The sequence below is a fragment of the Chinchilla lanigera genome, unplaced genomic scaffold (assembly GCF_000276665.1).
Source record: "Chinchilla lanigera isolate Chin_1 unplaced genomic scaffold, ChiLan1.0 scaffold00116, whole genome shotgun sequence".
Classification (NCBI taxonomy): domain Eukaryota; kingdom Metazoa; phylum Chordata; class Mammalia; order Rodentia; family Chinchillidae; genus Chinchilla; species Chinchilla lanigera.
This window is the reverse complement of record NW_004955517.1, coordinates 5,208,054-5,225,896: the sequence shown is the minus strand read 5'-3', so window position 1 is coordinate 5,225,896 and position 17,843 is coordinate 5,208,054. Positions and strand designations below refer to the sequence as shown.

General features: G+C 39.8%; 1 long non-coding RNA gene across 1 annotated transcript; it reads left to right on the top strand.

The window, feature by feature from the left end:
• Positions 1–12,911: 12,911 nt before the first annotated feature.
• On the top strand, positions 12,912–14,864 carry LOC102028221. Its single transcript, XR_264558.1, has 3 exons — positions 12,912–12,977; positions 14,087–14,265; positions 14,451–14,864. It is a non-coding gene; the product is annotated as an uncharacterized LOC102028221 (long non-coding RNA).
• Positions 14,865–17,843: the final 2,979 nt, after the last annotated feature.

The following is a 17,843-nucleotide window of genomic DNA, read 5'->3' as shown; positions in this document are numbered from 1 at the left end:
GAAGTAAGGCATCAGTAATTTATTTTTTCCCTTAAGTAGAAGATTTCCCAGGTGATTCCAATGGGAAACAAAGTTCAGGAACTATTTCCTGACATCATGCAATAGAAAATGCACAATACTCCTTATGATAGAATATTAGTTAGCAATATTTAAATCTAAATGTTTACCAGAAACAGGGAGAATAAAAAAATACTTCAAATAATAACAGTAAAATGAAACAATCAGACAAATTCAGAGTGAGAGACTCTTCAAAGGGGAAAGAAGAGCATATTTCTTTCCACAAATAAAAGGTATTTTTCACAAATGAGGGGAAGTGTTTGGAGGGTCTTTCATAAAGCATACCCACAAGCGTTACATTTCTGGCTATGAAGGATTAACTTGTATCAGAATAATCCTTCTGAAGAAAACAGTGTAATAGCCCCATAGTAAAAGTAAGATGATATATTTAAAAGCACCGAAGAACAACTAAGCAGCCAGAATTCAAGCATCCTAGATTCTGCACTGAATGAAAACCCAATGAGGTGAGTCTTCTACTTAAAACAACTTTTTGTCTTGAAAGCATTCTCTAGTATTCATTGCCAGGGAAAAAACAAGTAGAAAGTAGCAGCCCAAACTTTCAGATGGAGAGCTACATTTTAAAGCTTGGGTCTGCTGAAGAAGCCGGGACTTGGGAGGCTAGGATTTCTGAGACAGGGAGAGTGAGTCAGGTATTCTGAACCAAAATGGCCCTTAGAGCATTTGCACGTTGCTAAGCTACAAATACAGGAACAATAGGTCAAGAAACAAAGCAAAACCCAGTTGCTACAAGACTAAAAAGCCACGGGACAATTTTGTCAGTTTAATAGTACTGCGTACATCAGTCTGGACTGGAAGCTATATAGATATCGTGAAATAGGAAGAAACTCAAAAGGGAAAGGGAAATCGAGAAGGGGAAGGGAAGGAAAAAAACGAGAAAAGGATAAGATGAAAACCAAGCTTTGTGCGCAGGGAGGAGAAAAGGGTTTGAAAAGAGGGGAAGGGAATTAGGAGAAAGAAAAAACAAGAGGACACAAGATAGATCATGTACAGATACAGATTCACCATAAGGAATGTGGCATTATGCATACCTAAATTGTACCAATAAATTTAAATTAAAAAAATAGTACTGGGGCAACAAAAATTGGAATTTAGGATTTTCTAAGAAGAAAAAGCCATATTAATATCCCTGGTATTCAGTTGAGAAAGCCAAAGGACTTGAGTTCTTAGGACAAAAATAGAAAAAGACTAGTCAGAGCTTTGAGAAATCGCATTGTTTGATTAGATCACTGACTTGTCACCAGTTCAGACTAGGGAGGTTCGCCTAAGATTTGGGCAGCCAGAGAAAAGACACACAGCTGGGGAAATGTCTGAATAGGTCTTTATTCTCAGATGCTGCTCGGCCATGCATGCTTGCATGGCAATCTTTAAAGTCCTACCCAGCCCACCAGCCCTAGCGGCAGTCCAGCTGTATATAGGAGTGCATGTAAGGGTGGCTATGTGCCAGAAATGATTTTAGCTATATCAGTGTTATGGTTTGTGTCTGGATGTCCCCTAAAAACCTCATGCGGTCATAGGTGGAGCTTTTACAAGGTGGCTGGATCTAGAGTGCGTGTTGATGGGATTAAGTGCACGTGATTACTAAGTAGTTCTGGGTAGGATTAAGGGTGCCCCATGCTGGGTGTGAGTGCTACTTGCTTAAGGATGGATAGCCTGGATAACAACACAAGGGACAGAAAGAGAGCTGCAGTTGTCTCTGGTCCCTTGTAGCCTGCCTTGCTGACTTCTGCCTTCCTCCTGCCATGAACTGTTCTCTGCCACACCACCCTGCCTAGGAGCCGGCCAACTACGACCTCAAAGCTCTACGAACTGGGAGTCAAATAAACTTTCCTCCTTTAACTTTGAGTGTTAGGTATTTTTAGACAATCAGTTATTTACACTGAGACCATCAAGGTGTGCCTACACTGAAATCTTGCTGACTTTTGTCCATGGGAAATAATAACACACGTTCCCTAGACACACACACAGCCTGGACCAAAGGGTAGCCATCTGAGGCTTCATTCTTCCCTACAATCACGATGGCTGTTCACAGCCTATATTCTACCAGGACATTAACGTCTCTACGGAAAAAATAACAAAATCCACATTAAATAAAGACTAAAAGAAACAAAGAGGAATTATTTTGGCAGATGGAAGACATCCAAGACAAAGACAGAGAATGCAGGATAGCATGAAGGGTACATATGAGAGCAAATATGAGAGTAAATCCCAAGTATTCATTACTTTTACTAATGAAAATCTCCCGTGGATAAGGAGTTGGATTACATGACAAGACACAGAAGTGGGAATAGTAAAGGTTGCAAATGGATTTGTTAAGTGACCTGCGTCATACATAAATACTTAAAAGACATTTCAAACATAATTAATAACACAAAAGATAAAAGAAAGCTTAAATAAAGAATAGAAAAAAGTAAAGCTGAATTTACATTTTTCACAGAAGATAGAATCATGAATGTAAAAAAGCTTAAATATCTGCAGAAGGACTAACCGGAAAAATAAATGAGTTTACCACACTCAAAGGACATAAGGAAAATATCCAAAAATATCAGTACTCCTTCTCACTCCAAAAGAGAACAAATGGAAATAAAACTAAAATTACAAATCCATATACTGCGCTATTCAAAAACAAAATGTATGCAAGACCCTTGTACTGAAAACTAAAAAACATAGCAGAAAGAAACCAGTGAACCAAATAAATGGAGAAATATAACTTATTCATGGATTGGAAGATTCACAATTGTTAAAATGGCATTTCTCTCAAAATCAATCTAAAGATTCAATGTAATCCCAATCAAAAGCCCAGTGAGACCTTCTGTAGAAACTACAACCTGATTCTAAAATTTATATGAAATGCAAATGAACTAAAATATAGCCAAGGCAAATGTAATAAAAAAGAACAAAACTGGAGAGCTTACACTGCTTGAGTTTAAGCCTCACTATAAAGCAACACTAACCAAGAAGGACGTTAATAACAAAAGGACAGTTAAGTGAATCAAGGGAACAGGTGAAGAGTCCAGAGAGATATACGTAAGTGGCCCATCGATTTCTGACAGATTCCAGGTTAATTCAATGGAGAAGACTTTTCAATAAATGGTGCTAGAAAACTAGATAACCATAGAATGAGGATAAAATAAACAGATATCCTCACTTTGTACAACACATGAATATTACTTCATAATAGATCACAGACTTAAACATAAAACTATAAAACTTTTGGAAGAAATCATACAGGAAAAAAAATGTACAACCTTTAGGGAGACTAAGAGTTCTTAGGAAGGCATGAAAAACATAAACCAAAACTTATAACTTCTGCCTTTTAAAAGCCACTGACATACAACCAAAGAAAGTATATGCACTATACATAAATGACAAGGGGCTCACAACAGGTGGAAGGTGAGGGCTGCAGTCAAACTAGTTAAGCTGGGGCTGGGGATTTAGCTCAGTGGCAAAAGCGCCTGCCTGGCAAGCGCAAGGTCGTGAGTTCGGTTCCCGGTACCAGAGAAAAAAAAAAAAGCCAAAAAAAAAACTAGTTAAGCAACTGGATGTCATCTGTCAAAGTCATGAGACCTGAGGTACATGCACAGAACACAGATTCCAACATGGCTGCAGTCCCTGAGCACTGATAGTTACCCAGTTAGAAAAGTGTTATTTGTGATTCTTCATTTACATTTGGCACAAAATCGAACCAGTTTTCAGTGGGACAGTTTAAATCTGGCACTAAGCCAAGTGACTTTTGGTAAGACAAGCACCCTGGATGCTCTATTTGCATGAGGGTGAAATAAATCTAGGCATTCCAGATACGAAAGACTCCCCTCCATCGTCCTCACAGCCTCTGTGAGTCTGTTCATCAGCCTGATCCGCTCTGCAAAGTACACTTGTTTCCTGCCTTCAAAACACACACAACTCTGCTAACTTTTCTGTACGTCTTGTCTTCTCTGTGTGTCAAAACATTCTCTGATCAGGATAGCGAGAATTTCCCTGGGCCCCAAAAATGTGTAACACATCTAAAATACAGGAAGAACTACAGCTACAGCTCAGCTAGAAGACAGAAAACAGAAGCCTAGATCTAAATGTTCACAAATAAGTTATACAGATGGCAAATAGGTAAAAGAAAAGTTAGGTGCTTGTTTTGGTTTGTCTAGATGTTCCCCTGAAGCCTCACGCAATCTTAGGCTTTTTCAGCAGTGGCTGAATCTAGAGCGTGATGCTGAGATTGCTAAATCAGCCCACTGACTGGCTTGGCTCTGCCCTGATCCCAGCATTCTAGCTACAGTGTAAAAGGGATGGAGTCCTTTCTCGTCTGCTTGTTGCTTTGCTACTTTCCACTCACCATGACTGCTCTCCGCTTCCAAGTCACCCAACCTTGGAGCCAGACAACTTTGAACCAAAACCTCTACAAACCGTGAGCTAAATAAACCTCTCCCCACTAACTTGGGGTATCAGGTATTTTGTCTCAGTGAGAGAAGTCACTAAAACAGTATCCAGCACGATTGAAACTGCACTGAAATAGCAGTACATAGCCTTTAGAAAAATTAAAATTTAGAAGAATGACCTTCCCCAAAGGTTAGCAAAAATTTAAAGTAATTGAATTGCTTATACATCGGTTGTTTGAATGTAGAAATGGTCCAACCATTTTGGAAACCAACAGCATTCTTTAAAATTTACATAGCTGTACTATATATAGTAATATAAAACTTGGACATACCATGCTAAGGCATTTTTCAAGAGAAATTAAAACATGTCTACACAAATACCTGCCATATACTTTTATTTGTAGTCATACAAACTTGAACATAAACTATATGTAAACCAAGTGTACACTAACAAAATGTGCGGTATCAATGCAATGGAACACTATTATAGACAGCTAAGTTAGACAAAATTAATAGGCAGTCAGAGAGGGATCAGACACTCAGGGAGTGAGTGCAGAAGATAAGACACATCAAAACTGTGGATCAGAATTATGGTTGGAGGCAAATTTGAAGAGAGCCAGATGCTCTCAAAATGCATATGCAATAGCCAGGCCCACAAGCTTCCCTAGAGAAAAACAGCAGCTTGAGATTATACTGTAATTACCACCCCCTGCTCCAGTGAGCCTACATAATGCATCAGAGACACAGCTGGGTGACCACAACACCCTGACACACACTCCCATTCCTTTCCAGGAATGCCTTTGTCCTTTCTACTTTAGAAGTTACAGATAAGCTAAGATGAATGATACTTGCTGATATTCCCTTTTTCTGTGCCTTGGTAAACTGCTGGATAAATATCGGTTAGGTGACTATACTTGTAATCCCAAAGGTTGACTGTAGTTTGGGGCATAGCCATTTACATTGTGATTTAGCTGAAAAATATCACTGAACAAAGATCCTCAGCAGTAAGCCATTTTCAGAACCCCTCTGTCTCTCAGAAGCTTTCTCTCAAGAAACCTTTCCTACTCCCGGTCTCCTTTATCCCCAAGTCTGTTCTTCAGTATCAGGAGACAGGAAGTTGGCACAGCTGACATTTAACACTTTGGGAGATATTTCCCTGTGACAATGCTATTCAAAGTAAAGAGGAAAAACAAATTAATAATGCATGCAACTACATAGGTGTAGCTGACTCTCTGTGATAATGCTCAATAAGGAAGCCATAGACCGAAAAGGACATACTACAGTTCAGTTTATTTAAAATTCCAAAAATTAAAGATAATATATAGAAAACAAATTATTGGCTGCCCAAGAGCTGGCAGTAGGAGGAGAGAATGACCACAGTATAGCACACAATAAGCTTTCAGATTAGTAGAAATCTGTATCTTGCTTCTGGTGTTGGTGAATTAGTGACTATATACTACTTCCTTTAAAACTCACTGTATGCATAGTTAATACAGGCATAGTTTATTATGCACAAATTATATTTCAATAAGCTGAATTAAATTAACAACATAAAAGTTGAATTTTTATCAAAATAGCCAATTCAAAAGGATAGCATGATGTATGATTCCATTTACACGCGGTCCCCAGTTTACAATAGTTGGATTTAGGGTACTTTTTACTTTATAATGCTGTTTAAACCATACAGATTTAGCAGGAGTCGTAGTTTAAATTTTCAGTATTGATATTTTCCCAAGTTAGGAATATGACGTAGATACTTTTCAAGATACTGAGCAATGGAGTAAGCACACTTCCAGGAAACCACATGATCACAAGGGTAAACTGCAGATATTCTACAGTGTAGTACGTTACTAAGGTATGTTGTTTGATAGACTTAGTCTATGAAATGAAATTTAAACATGATATTTTCAACTTATGATGGATTTGTCAATATATAACCATGTTGTAAATCAAGGACCACCTGCATATAAAGTTTTCTAAAATGGGAAAAACTAATCTATAATGACAGAACATTAGATATCCTGGCTGGGGCACGTGTATACTTATTAGGTGGGAGGTGTTCTGTATCTTTATCTGAATCATAGTTACAAGACCTATTCCATTTGATAAATGGTCACTGGGTTATACACTTAAAGTACGTGCACTTTTACTGTATTATAGTTATACTTCATTAAAAATATTTAAAGGTGGAAAACTGTTAGAAATGGAAAAAAAACCTTAAAAGACATAGCAACCAAAGCCAATATATGGACATTATATGGCTTATGATTTGAAAAACCATATTAAAATTTTTGGGGGAATGGAAAAATCAAACAAGGACCATTTATTAGATATTAAAGAACAATCGATCATTTTGCTCCATGTGTACCATACTTTACTCTTTAAAATGCTCATCTGTTAAAGAAACAGAGTAGTTTTAAGTGAGCAAGATAAATAGGATTGGCTTTAAGTATTTCACCAGAAAGAAATGCGTATGTGCTGGGAGACGGGGTGACCATGATGGAAGCTAGACGGCTGACCCCTGGGAGCCTATTATACTATTCCCTTGACTTCTGCATAGTAAGAGAATATTTCCACTTTGAAAATTTTTCTTAAAGTCAAAGTGAAGGTTAAGTTCAGGTCAGAGTAGAAAGTCCAGGAAGGTATAAAACTGTCTCTTACACCTACGTGCTAAATCCTATTTTTTTCACTCTGAAGATTAAAATACCCACAGTATCAGTGTGGCTGCTTTAGAACACACATGGCAAGAAATCTCTTAGGAGCCTGGAAACATGACAAGCAGTAAACTATAATTTAAGAGAGTCCAATTAGGTCCTGAATGACAGGCAGGCAGATCTATGATGACAAACAGTGCCCTTCCTTCCTCCAGAGACCGATCTATTGAAGCCCAAAGGGAGGAAAGTGAGCTCATTTAATCCCAGAAATTTCACCATCATTTTTCTGCTCCCTAGACATCCCAGTCTGATGCCCACGCAGGATTTGGAAGGAGAGGAACAAAGAGAGTAGTAGAAAAACAAATTCTGACAGAGTCAGTCAGAACCCTGGCAGGAAGCAACAGTCACACTCAGACATAGCTGTGAAGAGAATAAGGGAAGGAACAAATTTCAGAGGTGCACAGTTAGAAGTTAAGGACGCTGAGGCACCTGGAAGAGCCCCAGTAGGTGCTTCTAGTAACCTGAATGTAAAAGAGTAGAAAACTTACTACCAGAGCCTGGTGAGATAAGGAGAAGCTGTGGCCATGAAGCCATGAAGGGTTCTTGCAGACCCTGTGAAAAACAGGAGGAGAAAGGTAGACTGCAGTGGGAGCAAACGCACCCTATACCTCTCTGTGCCTGCTTCCTTTCTGGATCTCATTGACCAAGCCAGGCATGAAACCATAATCCTGGGAGCCCGGATGATGTGGGCCGCAGAGCTCCTCCTCCTGGGTAAACAAGTTGGGCAGATGAAAGTATGGAAAATGCTATTATACACTGGGATACTGGAGCTGAAGTACCCAGAAGGTTGCCCCAGGCCAGTCGTCAGGTGTGTGAGAGCCCAGTCACACCTGACTAGCCTGACTCCGAAGCTCACCTGTATGGGTAGATAGACGGATGTTAGCAGAATAGTCAATTTTTGAAGCATCATAAATCTAACCCCCAAAATGATTGTTTGTGAGCAGTTTTCATGCAAACAAAGACTTAGAAGGTCACATAACAGTGTGTCCAAGTTTCCCAAGATAAAAGACACACAAAAAAGAAGGTATTTCGTTAAGTGAATACTGGATCGCAAACACTTGGTAAGGTGAACACAACTTTATATTAATATAAAGCCTAGATCTAGGACCACAGGTGCAAAAATAGTTTCTTAGTAAAACCAAGGTAGTTTCACCCCTCTTCCTGTGTAAACGCTGTGCATACATGGCCTTTCTGAAAACAGTTTTATATCTGCCCGTGTTTTCCTCAGACACACAGTCAACACTGACAGTCTCAGTCCACCAATATCCTTGTTTTTTTGTACTTCTTCTATACCTCAGTGGTACCTACAATAAGTAATTTTCTTCAAGCAAGTAAAGAACAGACTGACTGATAGATGTTTTTCCGTGCCTTGGGAAATAACCTTTTCAGATTAGCAGTAGAATCATTAGGTATCTTCAGAATTAGAATCTCTCATTGTGGTTATCTGGATTTGTGAGATTAACTATCACTCTTGGGGCAACCAGAGATGTGAAAAATATATTTGTAAAATGTGGCTGTTGCTGGGTGTGGTGGTACACACCTGTAATCCCAGCACTTGGGAGGCTGAGGCAGGAGGATCATTACAACTTTGAGGCCAGCCTAGGCTACAAAGTGCTCAAGGTCAGCCTGAACCACGTAGCAAGACCCTGTCTCAAAAAGAAAAAAAAAAAAAAAAAATGTGGCTGTCAGCAAAAATAATGCCCCACAGACTAACATGTTTGCCCGGGGCCAAGCACTATGTATCTAGTATAAAAACTTGTAACAAATCAGCTGACAGAGTTTGGAAGTCCTCAGGCACATAGGGCTTGGCAAATGAAACATATTTCCTATACATATTTAATGAGGAACCAGTTTTATTTCAAGTAATTTCTCTAATTACCCTGAAGACCATGATTTAGGAAATCCTACATTGGAAAAAAATGATGTCTTAGGACAGATAGGCTTCACAGCCTTGAAAAAGAGAAAAGTTAACATGCTTGTGTTCCACTGAATCTGCTGTATACGTTCCTGGTCTGTTTATAGGTGTGTGTCCCCAGAATGGTTTGTTTTCATATTGCCTTAATGCTTTAAAATGAAAGAAAATGGTATTAGAAAACATGCATATTGAATAACTTACATGATACCCTAACATTCTGCAATCTTAAAATAAATTGATGAATGTTAGGTCCTAAGACCAATTTCTTTTTTCATGAAAAATAGTTCTATTAATCTAGACAGATATATTTATCAAACTATGTTGAACACATGGGTATATACTTATTGTGATACTTTATCTATTTAGATATAAATACACAGACACCTTTACATAACAAGTATGTTACAACCAAGATTCATTTATGTTTTTCCTCCCACTGTTTCTCTGAACCTGATTAGGTGGTAACAGTCTTCTTCAGATGCTGCAGGGAAGCTCTAGCAGGCCCGGGAGTTTGAGTCTTTCATGGGTAATGGACACTTCTAAACTTCCGGGTACCAATGCAGTCTCAAATGAGAAAACGGAAACTGCATAACTACGCAGTTGTACTGATCACACTTTTGTCCCTTCTGCACTGGATTACCTCCCCAGCTCAGCCCTGCTCTAGACTGGAAGCTTGGAATGGAAGGACGGGCAGGGAGATATTCTCCTACTCCCCCCACCGACCCCCAGCCCAGTCTTACTAGATAATGTTCTGACTTTTTCAAGGCAGAAAAGGTTAAGGAAGAGGCCAGCCTCTCCCTTGTGCTGGCTCTGTTATAAGCTGGCTTTGCTGTCTCTGGGCCTGGCAGGTAGATTCTGTTGACACTCTGTCTTTTGGGGAGAACTCTGCGGAGATTACCTGCTGGGTCCTTCTCTCACTTCACTAGACCCAGACCCACTCTCGTGTGGTTGTTTGCTGACTCTGGACTGAGCCCGGGGACATGCTGTCTAGCAGTCCGCCTTGGACTTTCTATGCTGTGAGGCCGACACTTCAGTTATGATTAAAAGACTTTGTACGGACTCTCTCCTTAGCACCATGTAGAGTTAGTAGCCAGGAAAGACCCATCTCTGGCTCTCACAGTCTGGGAAATGCCAGCAAATTCCCAGGCAACAGCATGTCTACCAAGGCAGTTGGCCAGCACCTCCTCATCCTGCTCCCAGAGTTTCTAGGGTGAATGGGCCCCTGTGCATGATCCACTCAGAACTGCTCAGGATTCACTCAGATAGCACATGTGAGTCTTCCAACAGCAAGAAGCAGCACTCAGATCTCTCTGGTTCGTCCTCTTGGTGACCTGTCAGAGCTTGGCATTGTAAGCTTGCAAACCCCACTTTTTCTCCAAAGGGGGCAGTGACAACTCCCTGTGTGCCTACAGCTTTCTCCAGAGAACCGTCTTCCCTAATTTCCTCTCAGCCCTTATATATCTTAATGCCAAGGACAAGAATCATGACTTTCCATACACGGGGTACTTGTCTTTTGAGAGCTTCATTATAGGTGCTTCATTAAAAACTGAGACAAGGGTTGGGGTATAGCTCAGCGGCACAAGCACCTGCCTAGCAAGCGCAAAGCCCTGAGTTTGATTCCCAGTACCAAAGAAGTAAAAATAAAAAATAAAAATTGAGACAAGATGACAACCATTCTTGCATCTACTGTCTACATCCCTTGGATATATATGCATGTACATAATATTTTATCTTGCACTTTCTATACCAACTTCAAATTGCAAAGAGTAACTTAAGAGCCAAGGACCCCCACCCCAACAATAATCTCCAGCTCTCACTACTCCGCTGATCTATGTAGTGATGATCTTTATAAACGATTCCCAAACTAAAAGCTTACCTTGAGAATTTCTCAATCCATATGCTCTCAGGTTAGAATAAATAAAACCTACTTGAAATGTGTGGACTTCAAACAGTTTCCAAACATATCCCTCACACATTACATTACTTCCAAATTACTAGCTATTGGTGACATGCCTGACAGTGCTCTAAATTTTTCAACTTTTAGAAGAACTCAGATGCTCAAAAAGAACTTTACCAAACTCGGGTACTTGTTTTTTAATGGAATGATTTTAAATATTCTCTAACAACTGGCTCAGAGTCACATTAAAAAATACCTACTTGGCTGTATTCACAACTAAGGGGATTGATAATTACCAGAATAAACTAACAAATTTCCACCACTTATAACATGAATTGGAAGTACTGCATGGCCAAGAATTTTTTTAAGTACATATAAAATGCACATATACACAAATACATATTTAATCCCCAAATGAATAAAGTGGCATTAAATCCGATTAATGTTCAACTGAGAAAGAATTGTGTAAATTCCCTAAATTTAAAAAGTCTAATAGTTCAGTCAGATGTCTGACCATCAAAAGCAAGGTTCTCACAAGTAAAATGCCTTGGATCTATTCACAATAAAATATACAGCACTTTCAGGTTCAGGTCCACGAATTTTTTTTTTTCACCTATTAAGTGCAAGTCTAAAGTGAGGAGATTAATCAGGCATGAGGAACATTTCAACAATTCTCTAAGAAAATTTTATAAAAATAAGAATTCTGATTTCCTTTTGGGAGAACCCTTTTTTACCATAAGGGGAATTGGAAAAAGTGAAATGAGGAAAAGTCTTTTTAAAAGAAAAGAATTACACCCATGTTCTGAAAGGGCAACAGTAAAATGGCATTATTCACAGTCATTAAAGTTTGAAGGAGAAAAACAAAACTAACAGCTATTATGTCATTCTCTTCACCTGGGCTTAAATCAGGGCATGTTCCCCTCACACCCCTGCATTACCTCAAGCAATTTACCAGAAAAGGAAAACGGAAAATGCGTGTTCTTGAACTTCCCCAGAGTAGGTGTAGCAAACCCTGCACAGTTATCATTCAGCAATTACGATGCTCTAGTTTACTTTTAAAATAGCTCAGCACCGCACATGCGCAAGAAGTGGGCCTAGATGCAGCGGGAGCACTTCCTTTAATACGAGCACGTTTTCCCTAACAGCTTCCCTCCACTGCCTCGTGTTTCTCCTTCACAGCCCTACACGATTCTCCACAGAAACATCCCTTCAGCAGTGACAGCAGCAAAATGTTCCCCTGTGAAAAGGCACATCTGAGAGTCCCCCATCTTTATTCTCTTTAGAACAAGGCAGAAATATTTCTTTCAGAGTAGCCATCCAACACCTGAATGCTTTTAATACGTTGCAGTGAGTAATTTAATTTGTTTTTTCAGAAGGCTTGGAGTTAAAAGCAACACGAAGAGGAATGACGGGATGAGACAGACGACAGACTTCTCCCCAAAGTTAAAGCCTTTACATCCAAACCCCCTAAATTCAGGAGGTCCTCGAAGATGAGGAAAACATATCGGGAAGTGAGTTTCAGAAAGGACAGTGATCTGACCGAGATCGAGCAGGGGTAAGTCTGGAATGTGGAGACGCTCAGTTCAGAAGTCCTCACACTGTCAATTTTCCCCCCGTCCTATCCCAGACAAATGTTCACCCAAGATACCCCTTGTTCCCAATAACACAGGCTTGCCAAAAAAGAAAAGTAATTTAAAATATAGATCTCGATTCATTGTCTCTGATTACTAGATAACCGTAAGTCTTATACAAAATGATTCCAGCAGTATGTGGTATTTATTTACATCCAACCCTTGTTCCAAAAATAGCTGGGTATGTCTTAGGGGAATATGTAGAGTACAGCCAGCTAAAAATAAACACCATAGGGAAACTGCTGCCAAGGAGGAAAAGAGGACAGGAAAATCAGCCTATTTAAAGAACCCACAGTAGGATGTCATGGAAAGGGAAAAGAAGCATCACTATTCCAAAAAGAATCTTCTGGATGAATCATCATATACCAAAAGGTAATTTATATATATGGTGGTTTAGCAGCAGATATGTTAAACAGCAAATAAAGCAACGCATTAACAGGGATCCAGCAGAAATATGCTGTGGGTTCAGATGAAATGCTAATAACAGTTTGCAAGAAGGGACGAGGCACAAACTTTCCATTAGAATGTCTACATGTGTGATTTAGGTTTCTACAAGCTTTTCAAGGTTAAGAAAGAAAGGAGGAAAACATGAAGAGTGAGAGAAGCAGAGGACAGAGGGATGAAGATGGGTACAGTAATGGGCCAGAGGAAACAAAGACAGGTTGATGTCAGCCTAGGCATTGTCTATTAAACATCTGAAAATAATTTATTACATAATTGGAAGCTCAAATTCATACATCACATGGACTCAGTTGCGCTTTTGTTATGTTATAATGTAATATGGTGTAAATCAATTGGCTCAGAATTTAAAATTAGAGCCCAATTACCTGTGTAAGAGAATCATAAATCCAACTTGCATTTTTCTAACAGGGTTAACAACTCATGATGCCAGCTTAAACTCAGGAAAATCAATTTTCCAGGCTTAAGAACAATTGCGCATGCTGTTTCACCACCCTGCCCTAGTGACTAGGTATAAAATCTGAAAGGAGTGGACAGTTTGGGGGAGGGAATAAGCCTAATTTAAAATATATATGGGGAGAATGCTACTCAAAACACCAGCCACAGGCCAGGTAAATCGGGATGAGGACCCTGCTGCTGGTCAAAAGTGGGACACCTGTTGTTTGTTGATGTATCAGAGGAAGAAAGGTAAAGCATTCCTAGTGCTGTTACTGTTCAGCAAAAGTTCCCCACAACTAAAGAAGTGGGATGAAATACCAAGTGCAGGGAAAGTCTCTCACCAAAGCTTGATCTTCTGGCGTGGTCACGCTGGCACTCAGCCAGAGTCTCCCTTCTCAGGAGCTGTCTGCTGACCTCTTTTCAGCTCCACTCGGTGACGGGCAGGCACAGAGGGATAAAGCTCGACCAGCGTCAGAGGAATCAATGCTATCACCTTAGCAGAGGGCTGTTTAGCATGTGTATGTGAGTATTTGTCATGCATTCTGATATTGATAACCCATTTCCATACCGTTCTCCTTAACAAGTAATTGAAGAGGGATACAAAGATATACATAGAAAGTGCCCTGCAGCACTCTTTCTAAGACGGAGCCAACCACAGGTTAATCGGAGGAGATGATTTAAGCACACTATGCTTCACCCGTGTAAACCAGCACTCTACTGGAATTATAAGTGATGGTGTAAAAGTCTATGGACATGGCACAAGGTAAGAGAAAGCAACAGAATATTATGGGATGCATTAACTTGGGGTCTGAGGGGGTGAAGAAGCGAGAAAATACTTCCAATAAGCTTGTTGAGCAAGCTTACTGCTATTGTGTTAGGATGGTGACACGCTTTTTAAAAGGTATTTTTATGTTGTATTAGGTCTTTAATTTTAATTTTCTGAAATAGGTCGGCATTTCCTCAGCCATCTGAAAAAAACAGCAATCTTTTTTAAAGTAGGAAGGAGAGGAGGAGGAGCAGCCATCAGGGAGCACCGGAAGCCGGCGCCCAGGAAGCTCTGGTCACACAAGGTGCCGGCACCTGTCCCGCAGAGGCTTCTGTGTGGCCACCGAATCCCGCTGACTGCTACACTTTAGTGACACACGTTACTGAAGAAGAGAAAGGGAACCAGCTGCAGCAAAATTCATCATTTGTCTATATTATCTTTACGGCTGGGGCCCGCCCGAAGGTGCTTCTGAGAGCAAATATTATCCTTTCTACACTTAAAATGCATCTAGAAAATGCAGCAACTGTGCCTTCTTCCACCTTGGCTCTGTCAGTGCCTCCATTTTCTCATTTTCTAAATAAAATGTACAACTATTAGTTCACAAAGGCAATGTTGTCTGTTTCAAGCACAGAAATTGTCATCAAAATGTACCATTACAAGGTGTCCCTCTCACTCACTCAGTTTTGCATCTGAGGGTTTTCATCTGGGCTACAGCCGGGCAGGAATGCAACATTAGACTACGAGACCTGGAAGGACCTTAGCGATCATCCAATCCAATGCCCTCGTTTTTCACACAGGAAACCTGTCACCAGGTGAGCCAGCGTGGACAAAAACAGGAAGTCTGACTCCCAGCTCACCGTTAGCTCCGTGTCTCTGATTCCTTCAAAGATGCGACTGCAGCTTCCCCTTCCTAGAGAATCTGAATATTTATTTAGCCAATGTTCACGTAAATTCGACTTTAGACATCCGTTGTGAGATATAGAAAGAAAAAGCAGCAAAGCTCAGATACTATGCCATTTAGCTTGCCAGATGCATCACAGAGATACTTGCAGTAATGGAAAACACTTCCTATACTACTTTATACAGTCCACTCGTGATTTTGTGATACAAAAGGTAAAAAGTTCACAGGAAAAAAAGCATGTGGGTCATTTGGTGACATTTTTAAAAGGTTTACTTTCAGAGACACAAAATTTAAAGTATTTTTCCTTTTTTTCCCATCAAAGCCAAACATACATACACTATAAAACATCTGGAAAATATAGCAAAACATTAAGAAGTAGAAAAAACTAAGCCTCACACAATTCAACCAGAATAGAGATCACAGTTAAAATGTTAGTTTTCCTCTCCTTTTTCAGTGATTGAGATCTCACATATTTTTAACCTGTTACACCTAAGCACCGTACCATTTCATTAACTAGTTCATCAAAAACCACAGGACCAGTGAAGGGATGAAAAGAAAAGACCGTAACACCGTTTTCCCCATTATATTTTATATGGTCTTCATCCTGTTAACAAAATGTTCACGCAACTCTCTGTATCCGCTGATTCCAAGTATCTGCCTAACAAACTGTTGAAAATAAAATGAAGAGCAACGTGATATTTCTTTGGCATGTGGCACATATAAATACCAAACTCACTTTTCTAAGTTCACAATAATGGACTGAATAAACTTCTTCAACTTCGTTCCCACACAAAGGACTTTATAAAGGAATACAAAAGTGTAAACCCGTAATCATAAAGAGAAAGAGAAAGATGTTAGAAGATGATTTCAATATAAATTTGTTGACGTATGAACTGTAGCAAAGAAAACCACAGCCTGAAAGAGGGTTGCAGCAAAAGCCAGCAGACCTCTGAGGAGCAGAGTCAGCCCTCAGAAATAAAAGGTGGAAGAAGCTGCCGTGCCATTCCAGAGTCTGAGTATGTAACTGTAGCCGCCTTCCCTGCAGCTCTTCATGTAGGCAAACACGAGCTTGTCTTGCTGACAGTAAGAAGGGTCTGCAGGGAACTTGAACAGTTGTCATGGCAAGGGGGTGAATTCTTTCTGCAGTACCAGCCCCTGCCCCTGCCATATGCCCTTGTACAAACCATGAACTGAGACCCTTCAAGCCTACTGCTTACAAGACCACCCACCAAAAAATAACTGCAAAGCAGCCTTCTGGTTGTCTCATTCATTTATATACATCACATGCAAACCATGAGAAATCTAATATGCCAGAACCACAGAAAAGAGAACGGGCAAGGAAACAGTAGGAAGCCTGACACTGGAGAAAACAGGAGTTGTAGGAAAAAGACTTTACCAGTCAAATCTGCTCAGTCACCTCAAGCAAGAGATGAGGTATTTGGCAACTACAAAAGCAAAAACGGGATTCTAGAAAATGGGAATAACATATAAGAAAGATCTCTTGAGATTGAGATGACTGCTTAAATAAAAATTCAGTAGACAGTTTGAGGGCAAAGTTGGAGATGTATTTTAGAATATAGACTAAATACACAAATATGTGTGGGGAAATAGGATATAAGGACAATCAATTCAAAAGATCTAGGAATCAACTAACAGGATCTTCAGAATGAGAAAAAAAACTGGAATGAAGGAAATAAATCAAGAAATTACATTACAGAATTTCCAAGAATTAAAAGGAAACATGAATCTTCAAAATCTAGGCATCTACTCAGTCCCAAGAAGAATGAACTGTGAAGCATTAGCAAATCAAGAGACATTCTCAAGAGCATTCTGAGTAGACAAAAAAGAAAAACTGCTAACTTTACAAGGACTCAGTAAGTTCACCTCTCATTCAGCACTTCGCGAACGTTACTAGCAAAATGAGAGGTAAGTGAAAGAAGGAAGTGAGTGAATGAGGAAGTGAAGGAGAGAAGGAGGGAAGAAGGAAGGAAGAAGGAAGGAGGAAAGAGGGAGCAAGGAAAGGATAAAAGAAAGCCAGGGGCCAGGGAGCCCAACCTGGAGGGCTAAGGGTAAATCCCAGGGTGACTCTACACAGCGTGCCAGGAAAGCAATGAGTCCAAATGAGAGTAAAATGGAGGTCTGTTAAAAAAACAAAAATAAAAGCAAAACAACAGAGAACCAAATGAACACAGACTATAATTATGAGTTTGGAAAAACTTTGAAGACATGATTGAAGCATGTACTTTGAAAAAGCAACAGGACAATAGAAATACCTGTAATATCAAGTGAAAATAAGTTTGCAACAAAGTCTTGAAATGTACATCACGGAAACTAAAAGACAGTTTGACAAAATAGCTGAAAAGAATAGACTAGATTTGAACCTGTTTGTGGACACACTCTGCTGTGGGGACCACAGAGTGGTGACACTGTAACCACCGAGAACATATGGTCTTAACTAAGTCATTCAGCCAAGTTCTGATGATGTAAATACTGTCATCATTTTCAGCTTTGGAAAAATCACACGAAAGTCTGCTCTGGAGACAGAAAAATTTAGTGAAGCCTGGTAGTGTGAGAAGAAAGGGGTAGCTGAGTGAAAATGGAAAGCCTGAGAGGAGGAAGAGCAGTAAACACAAAGCCACATGTCTATATTTAACCTTGTCGTGTGGAGGGAGGA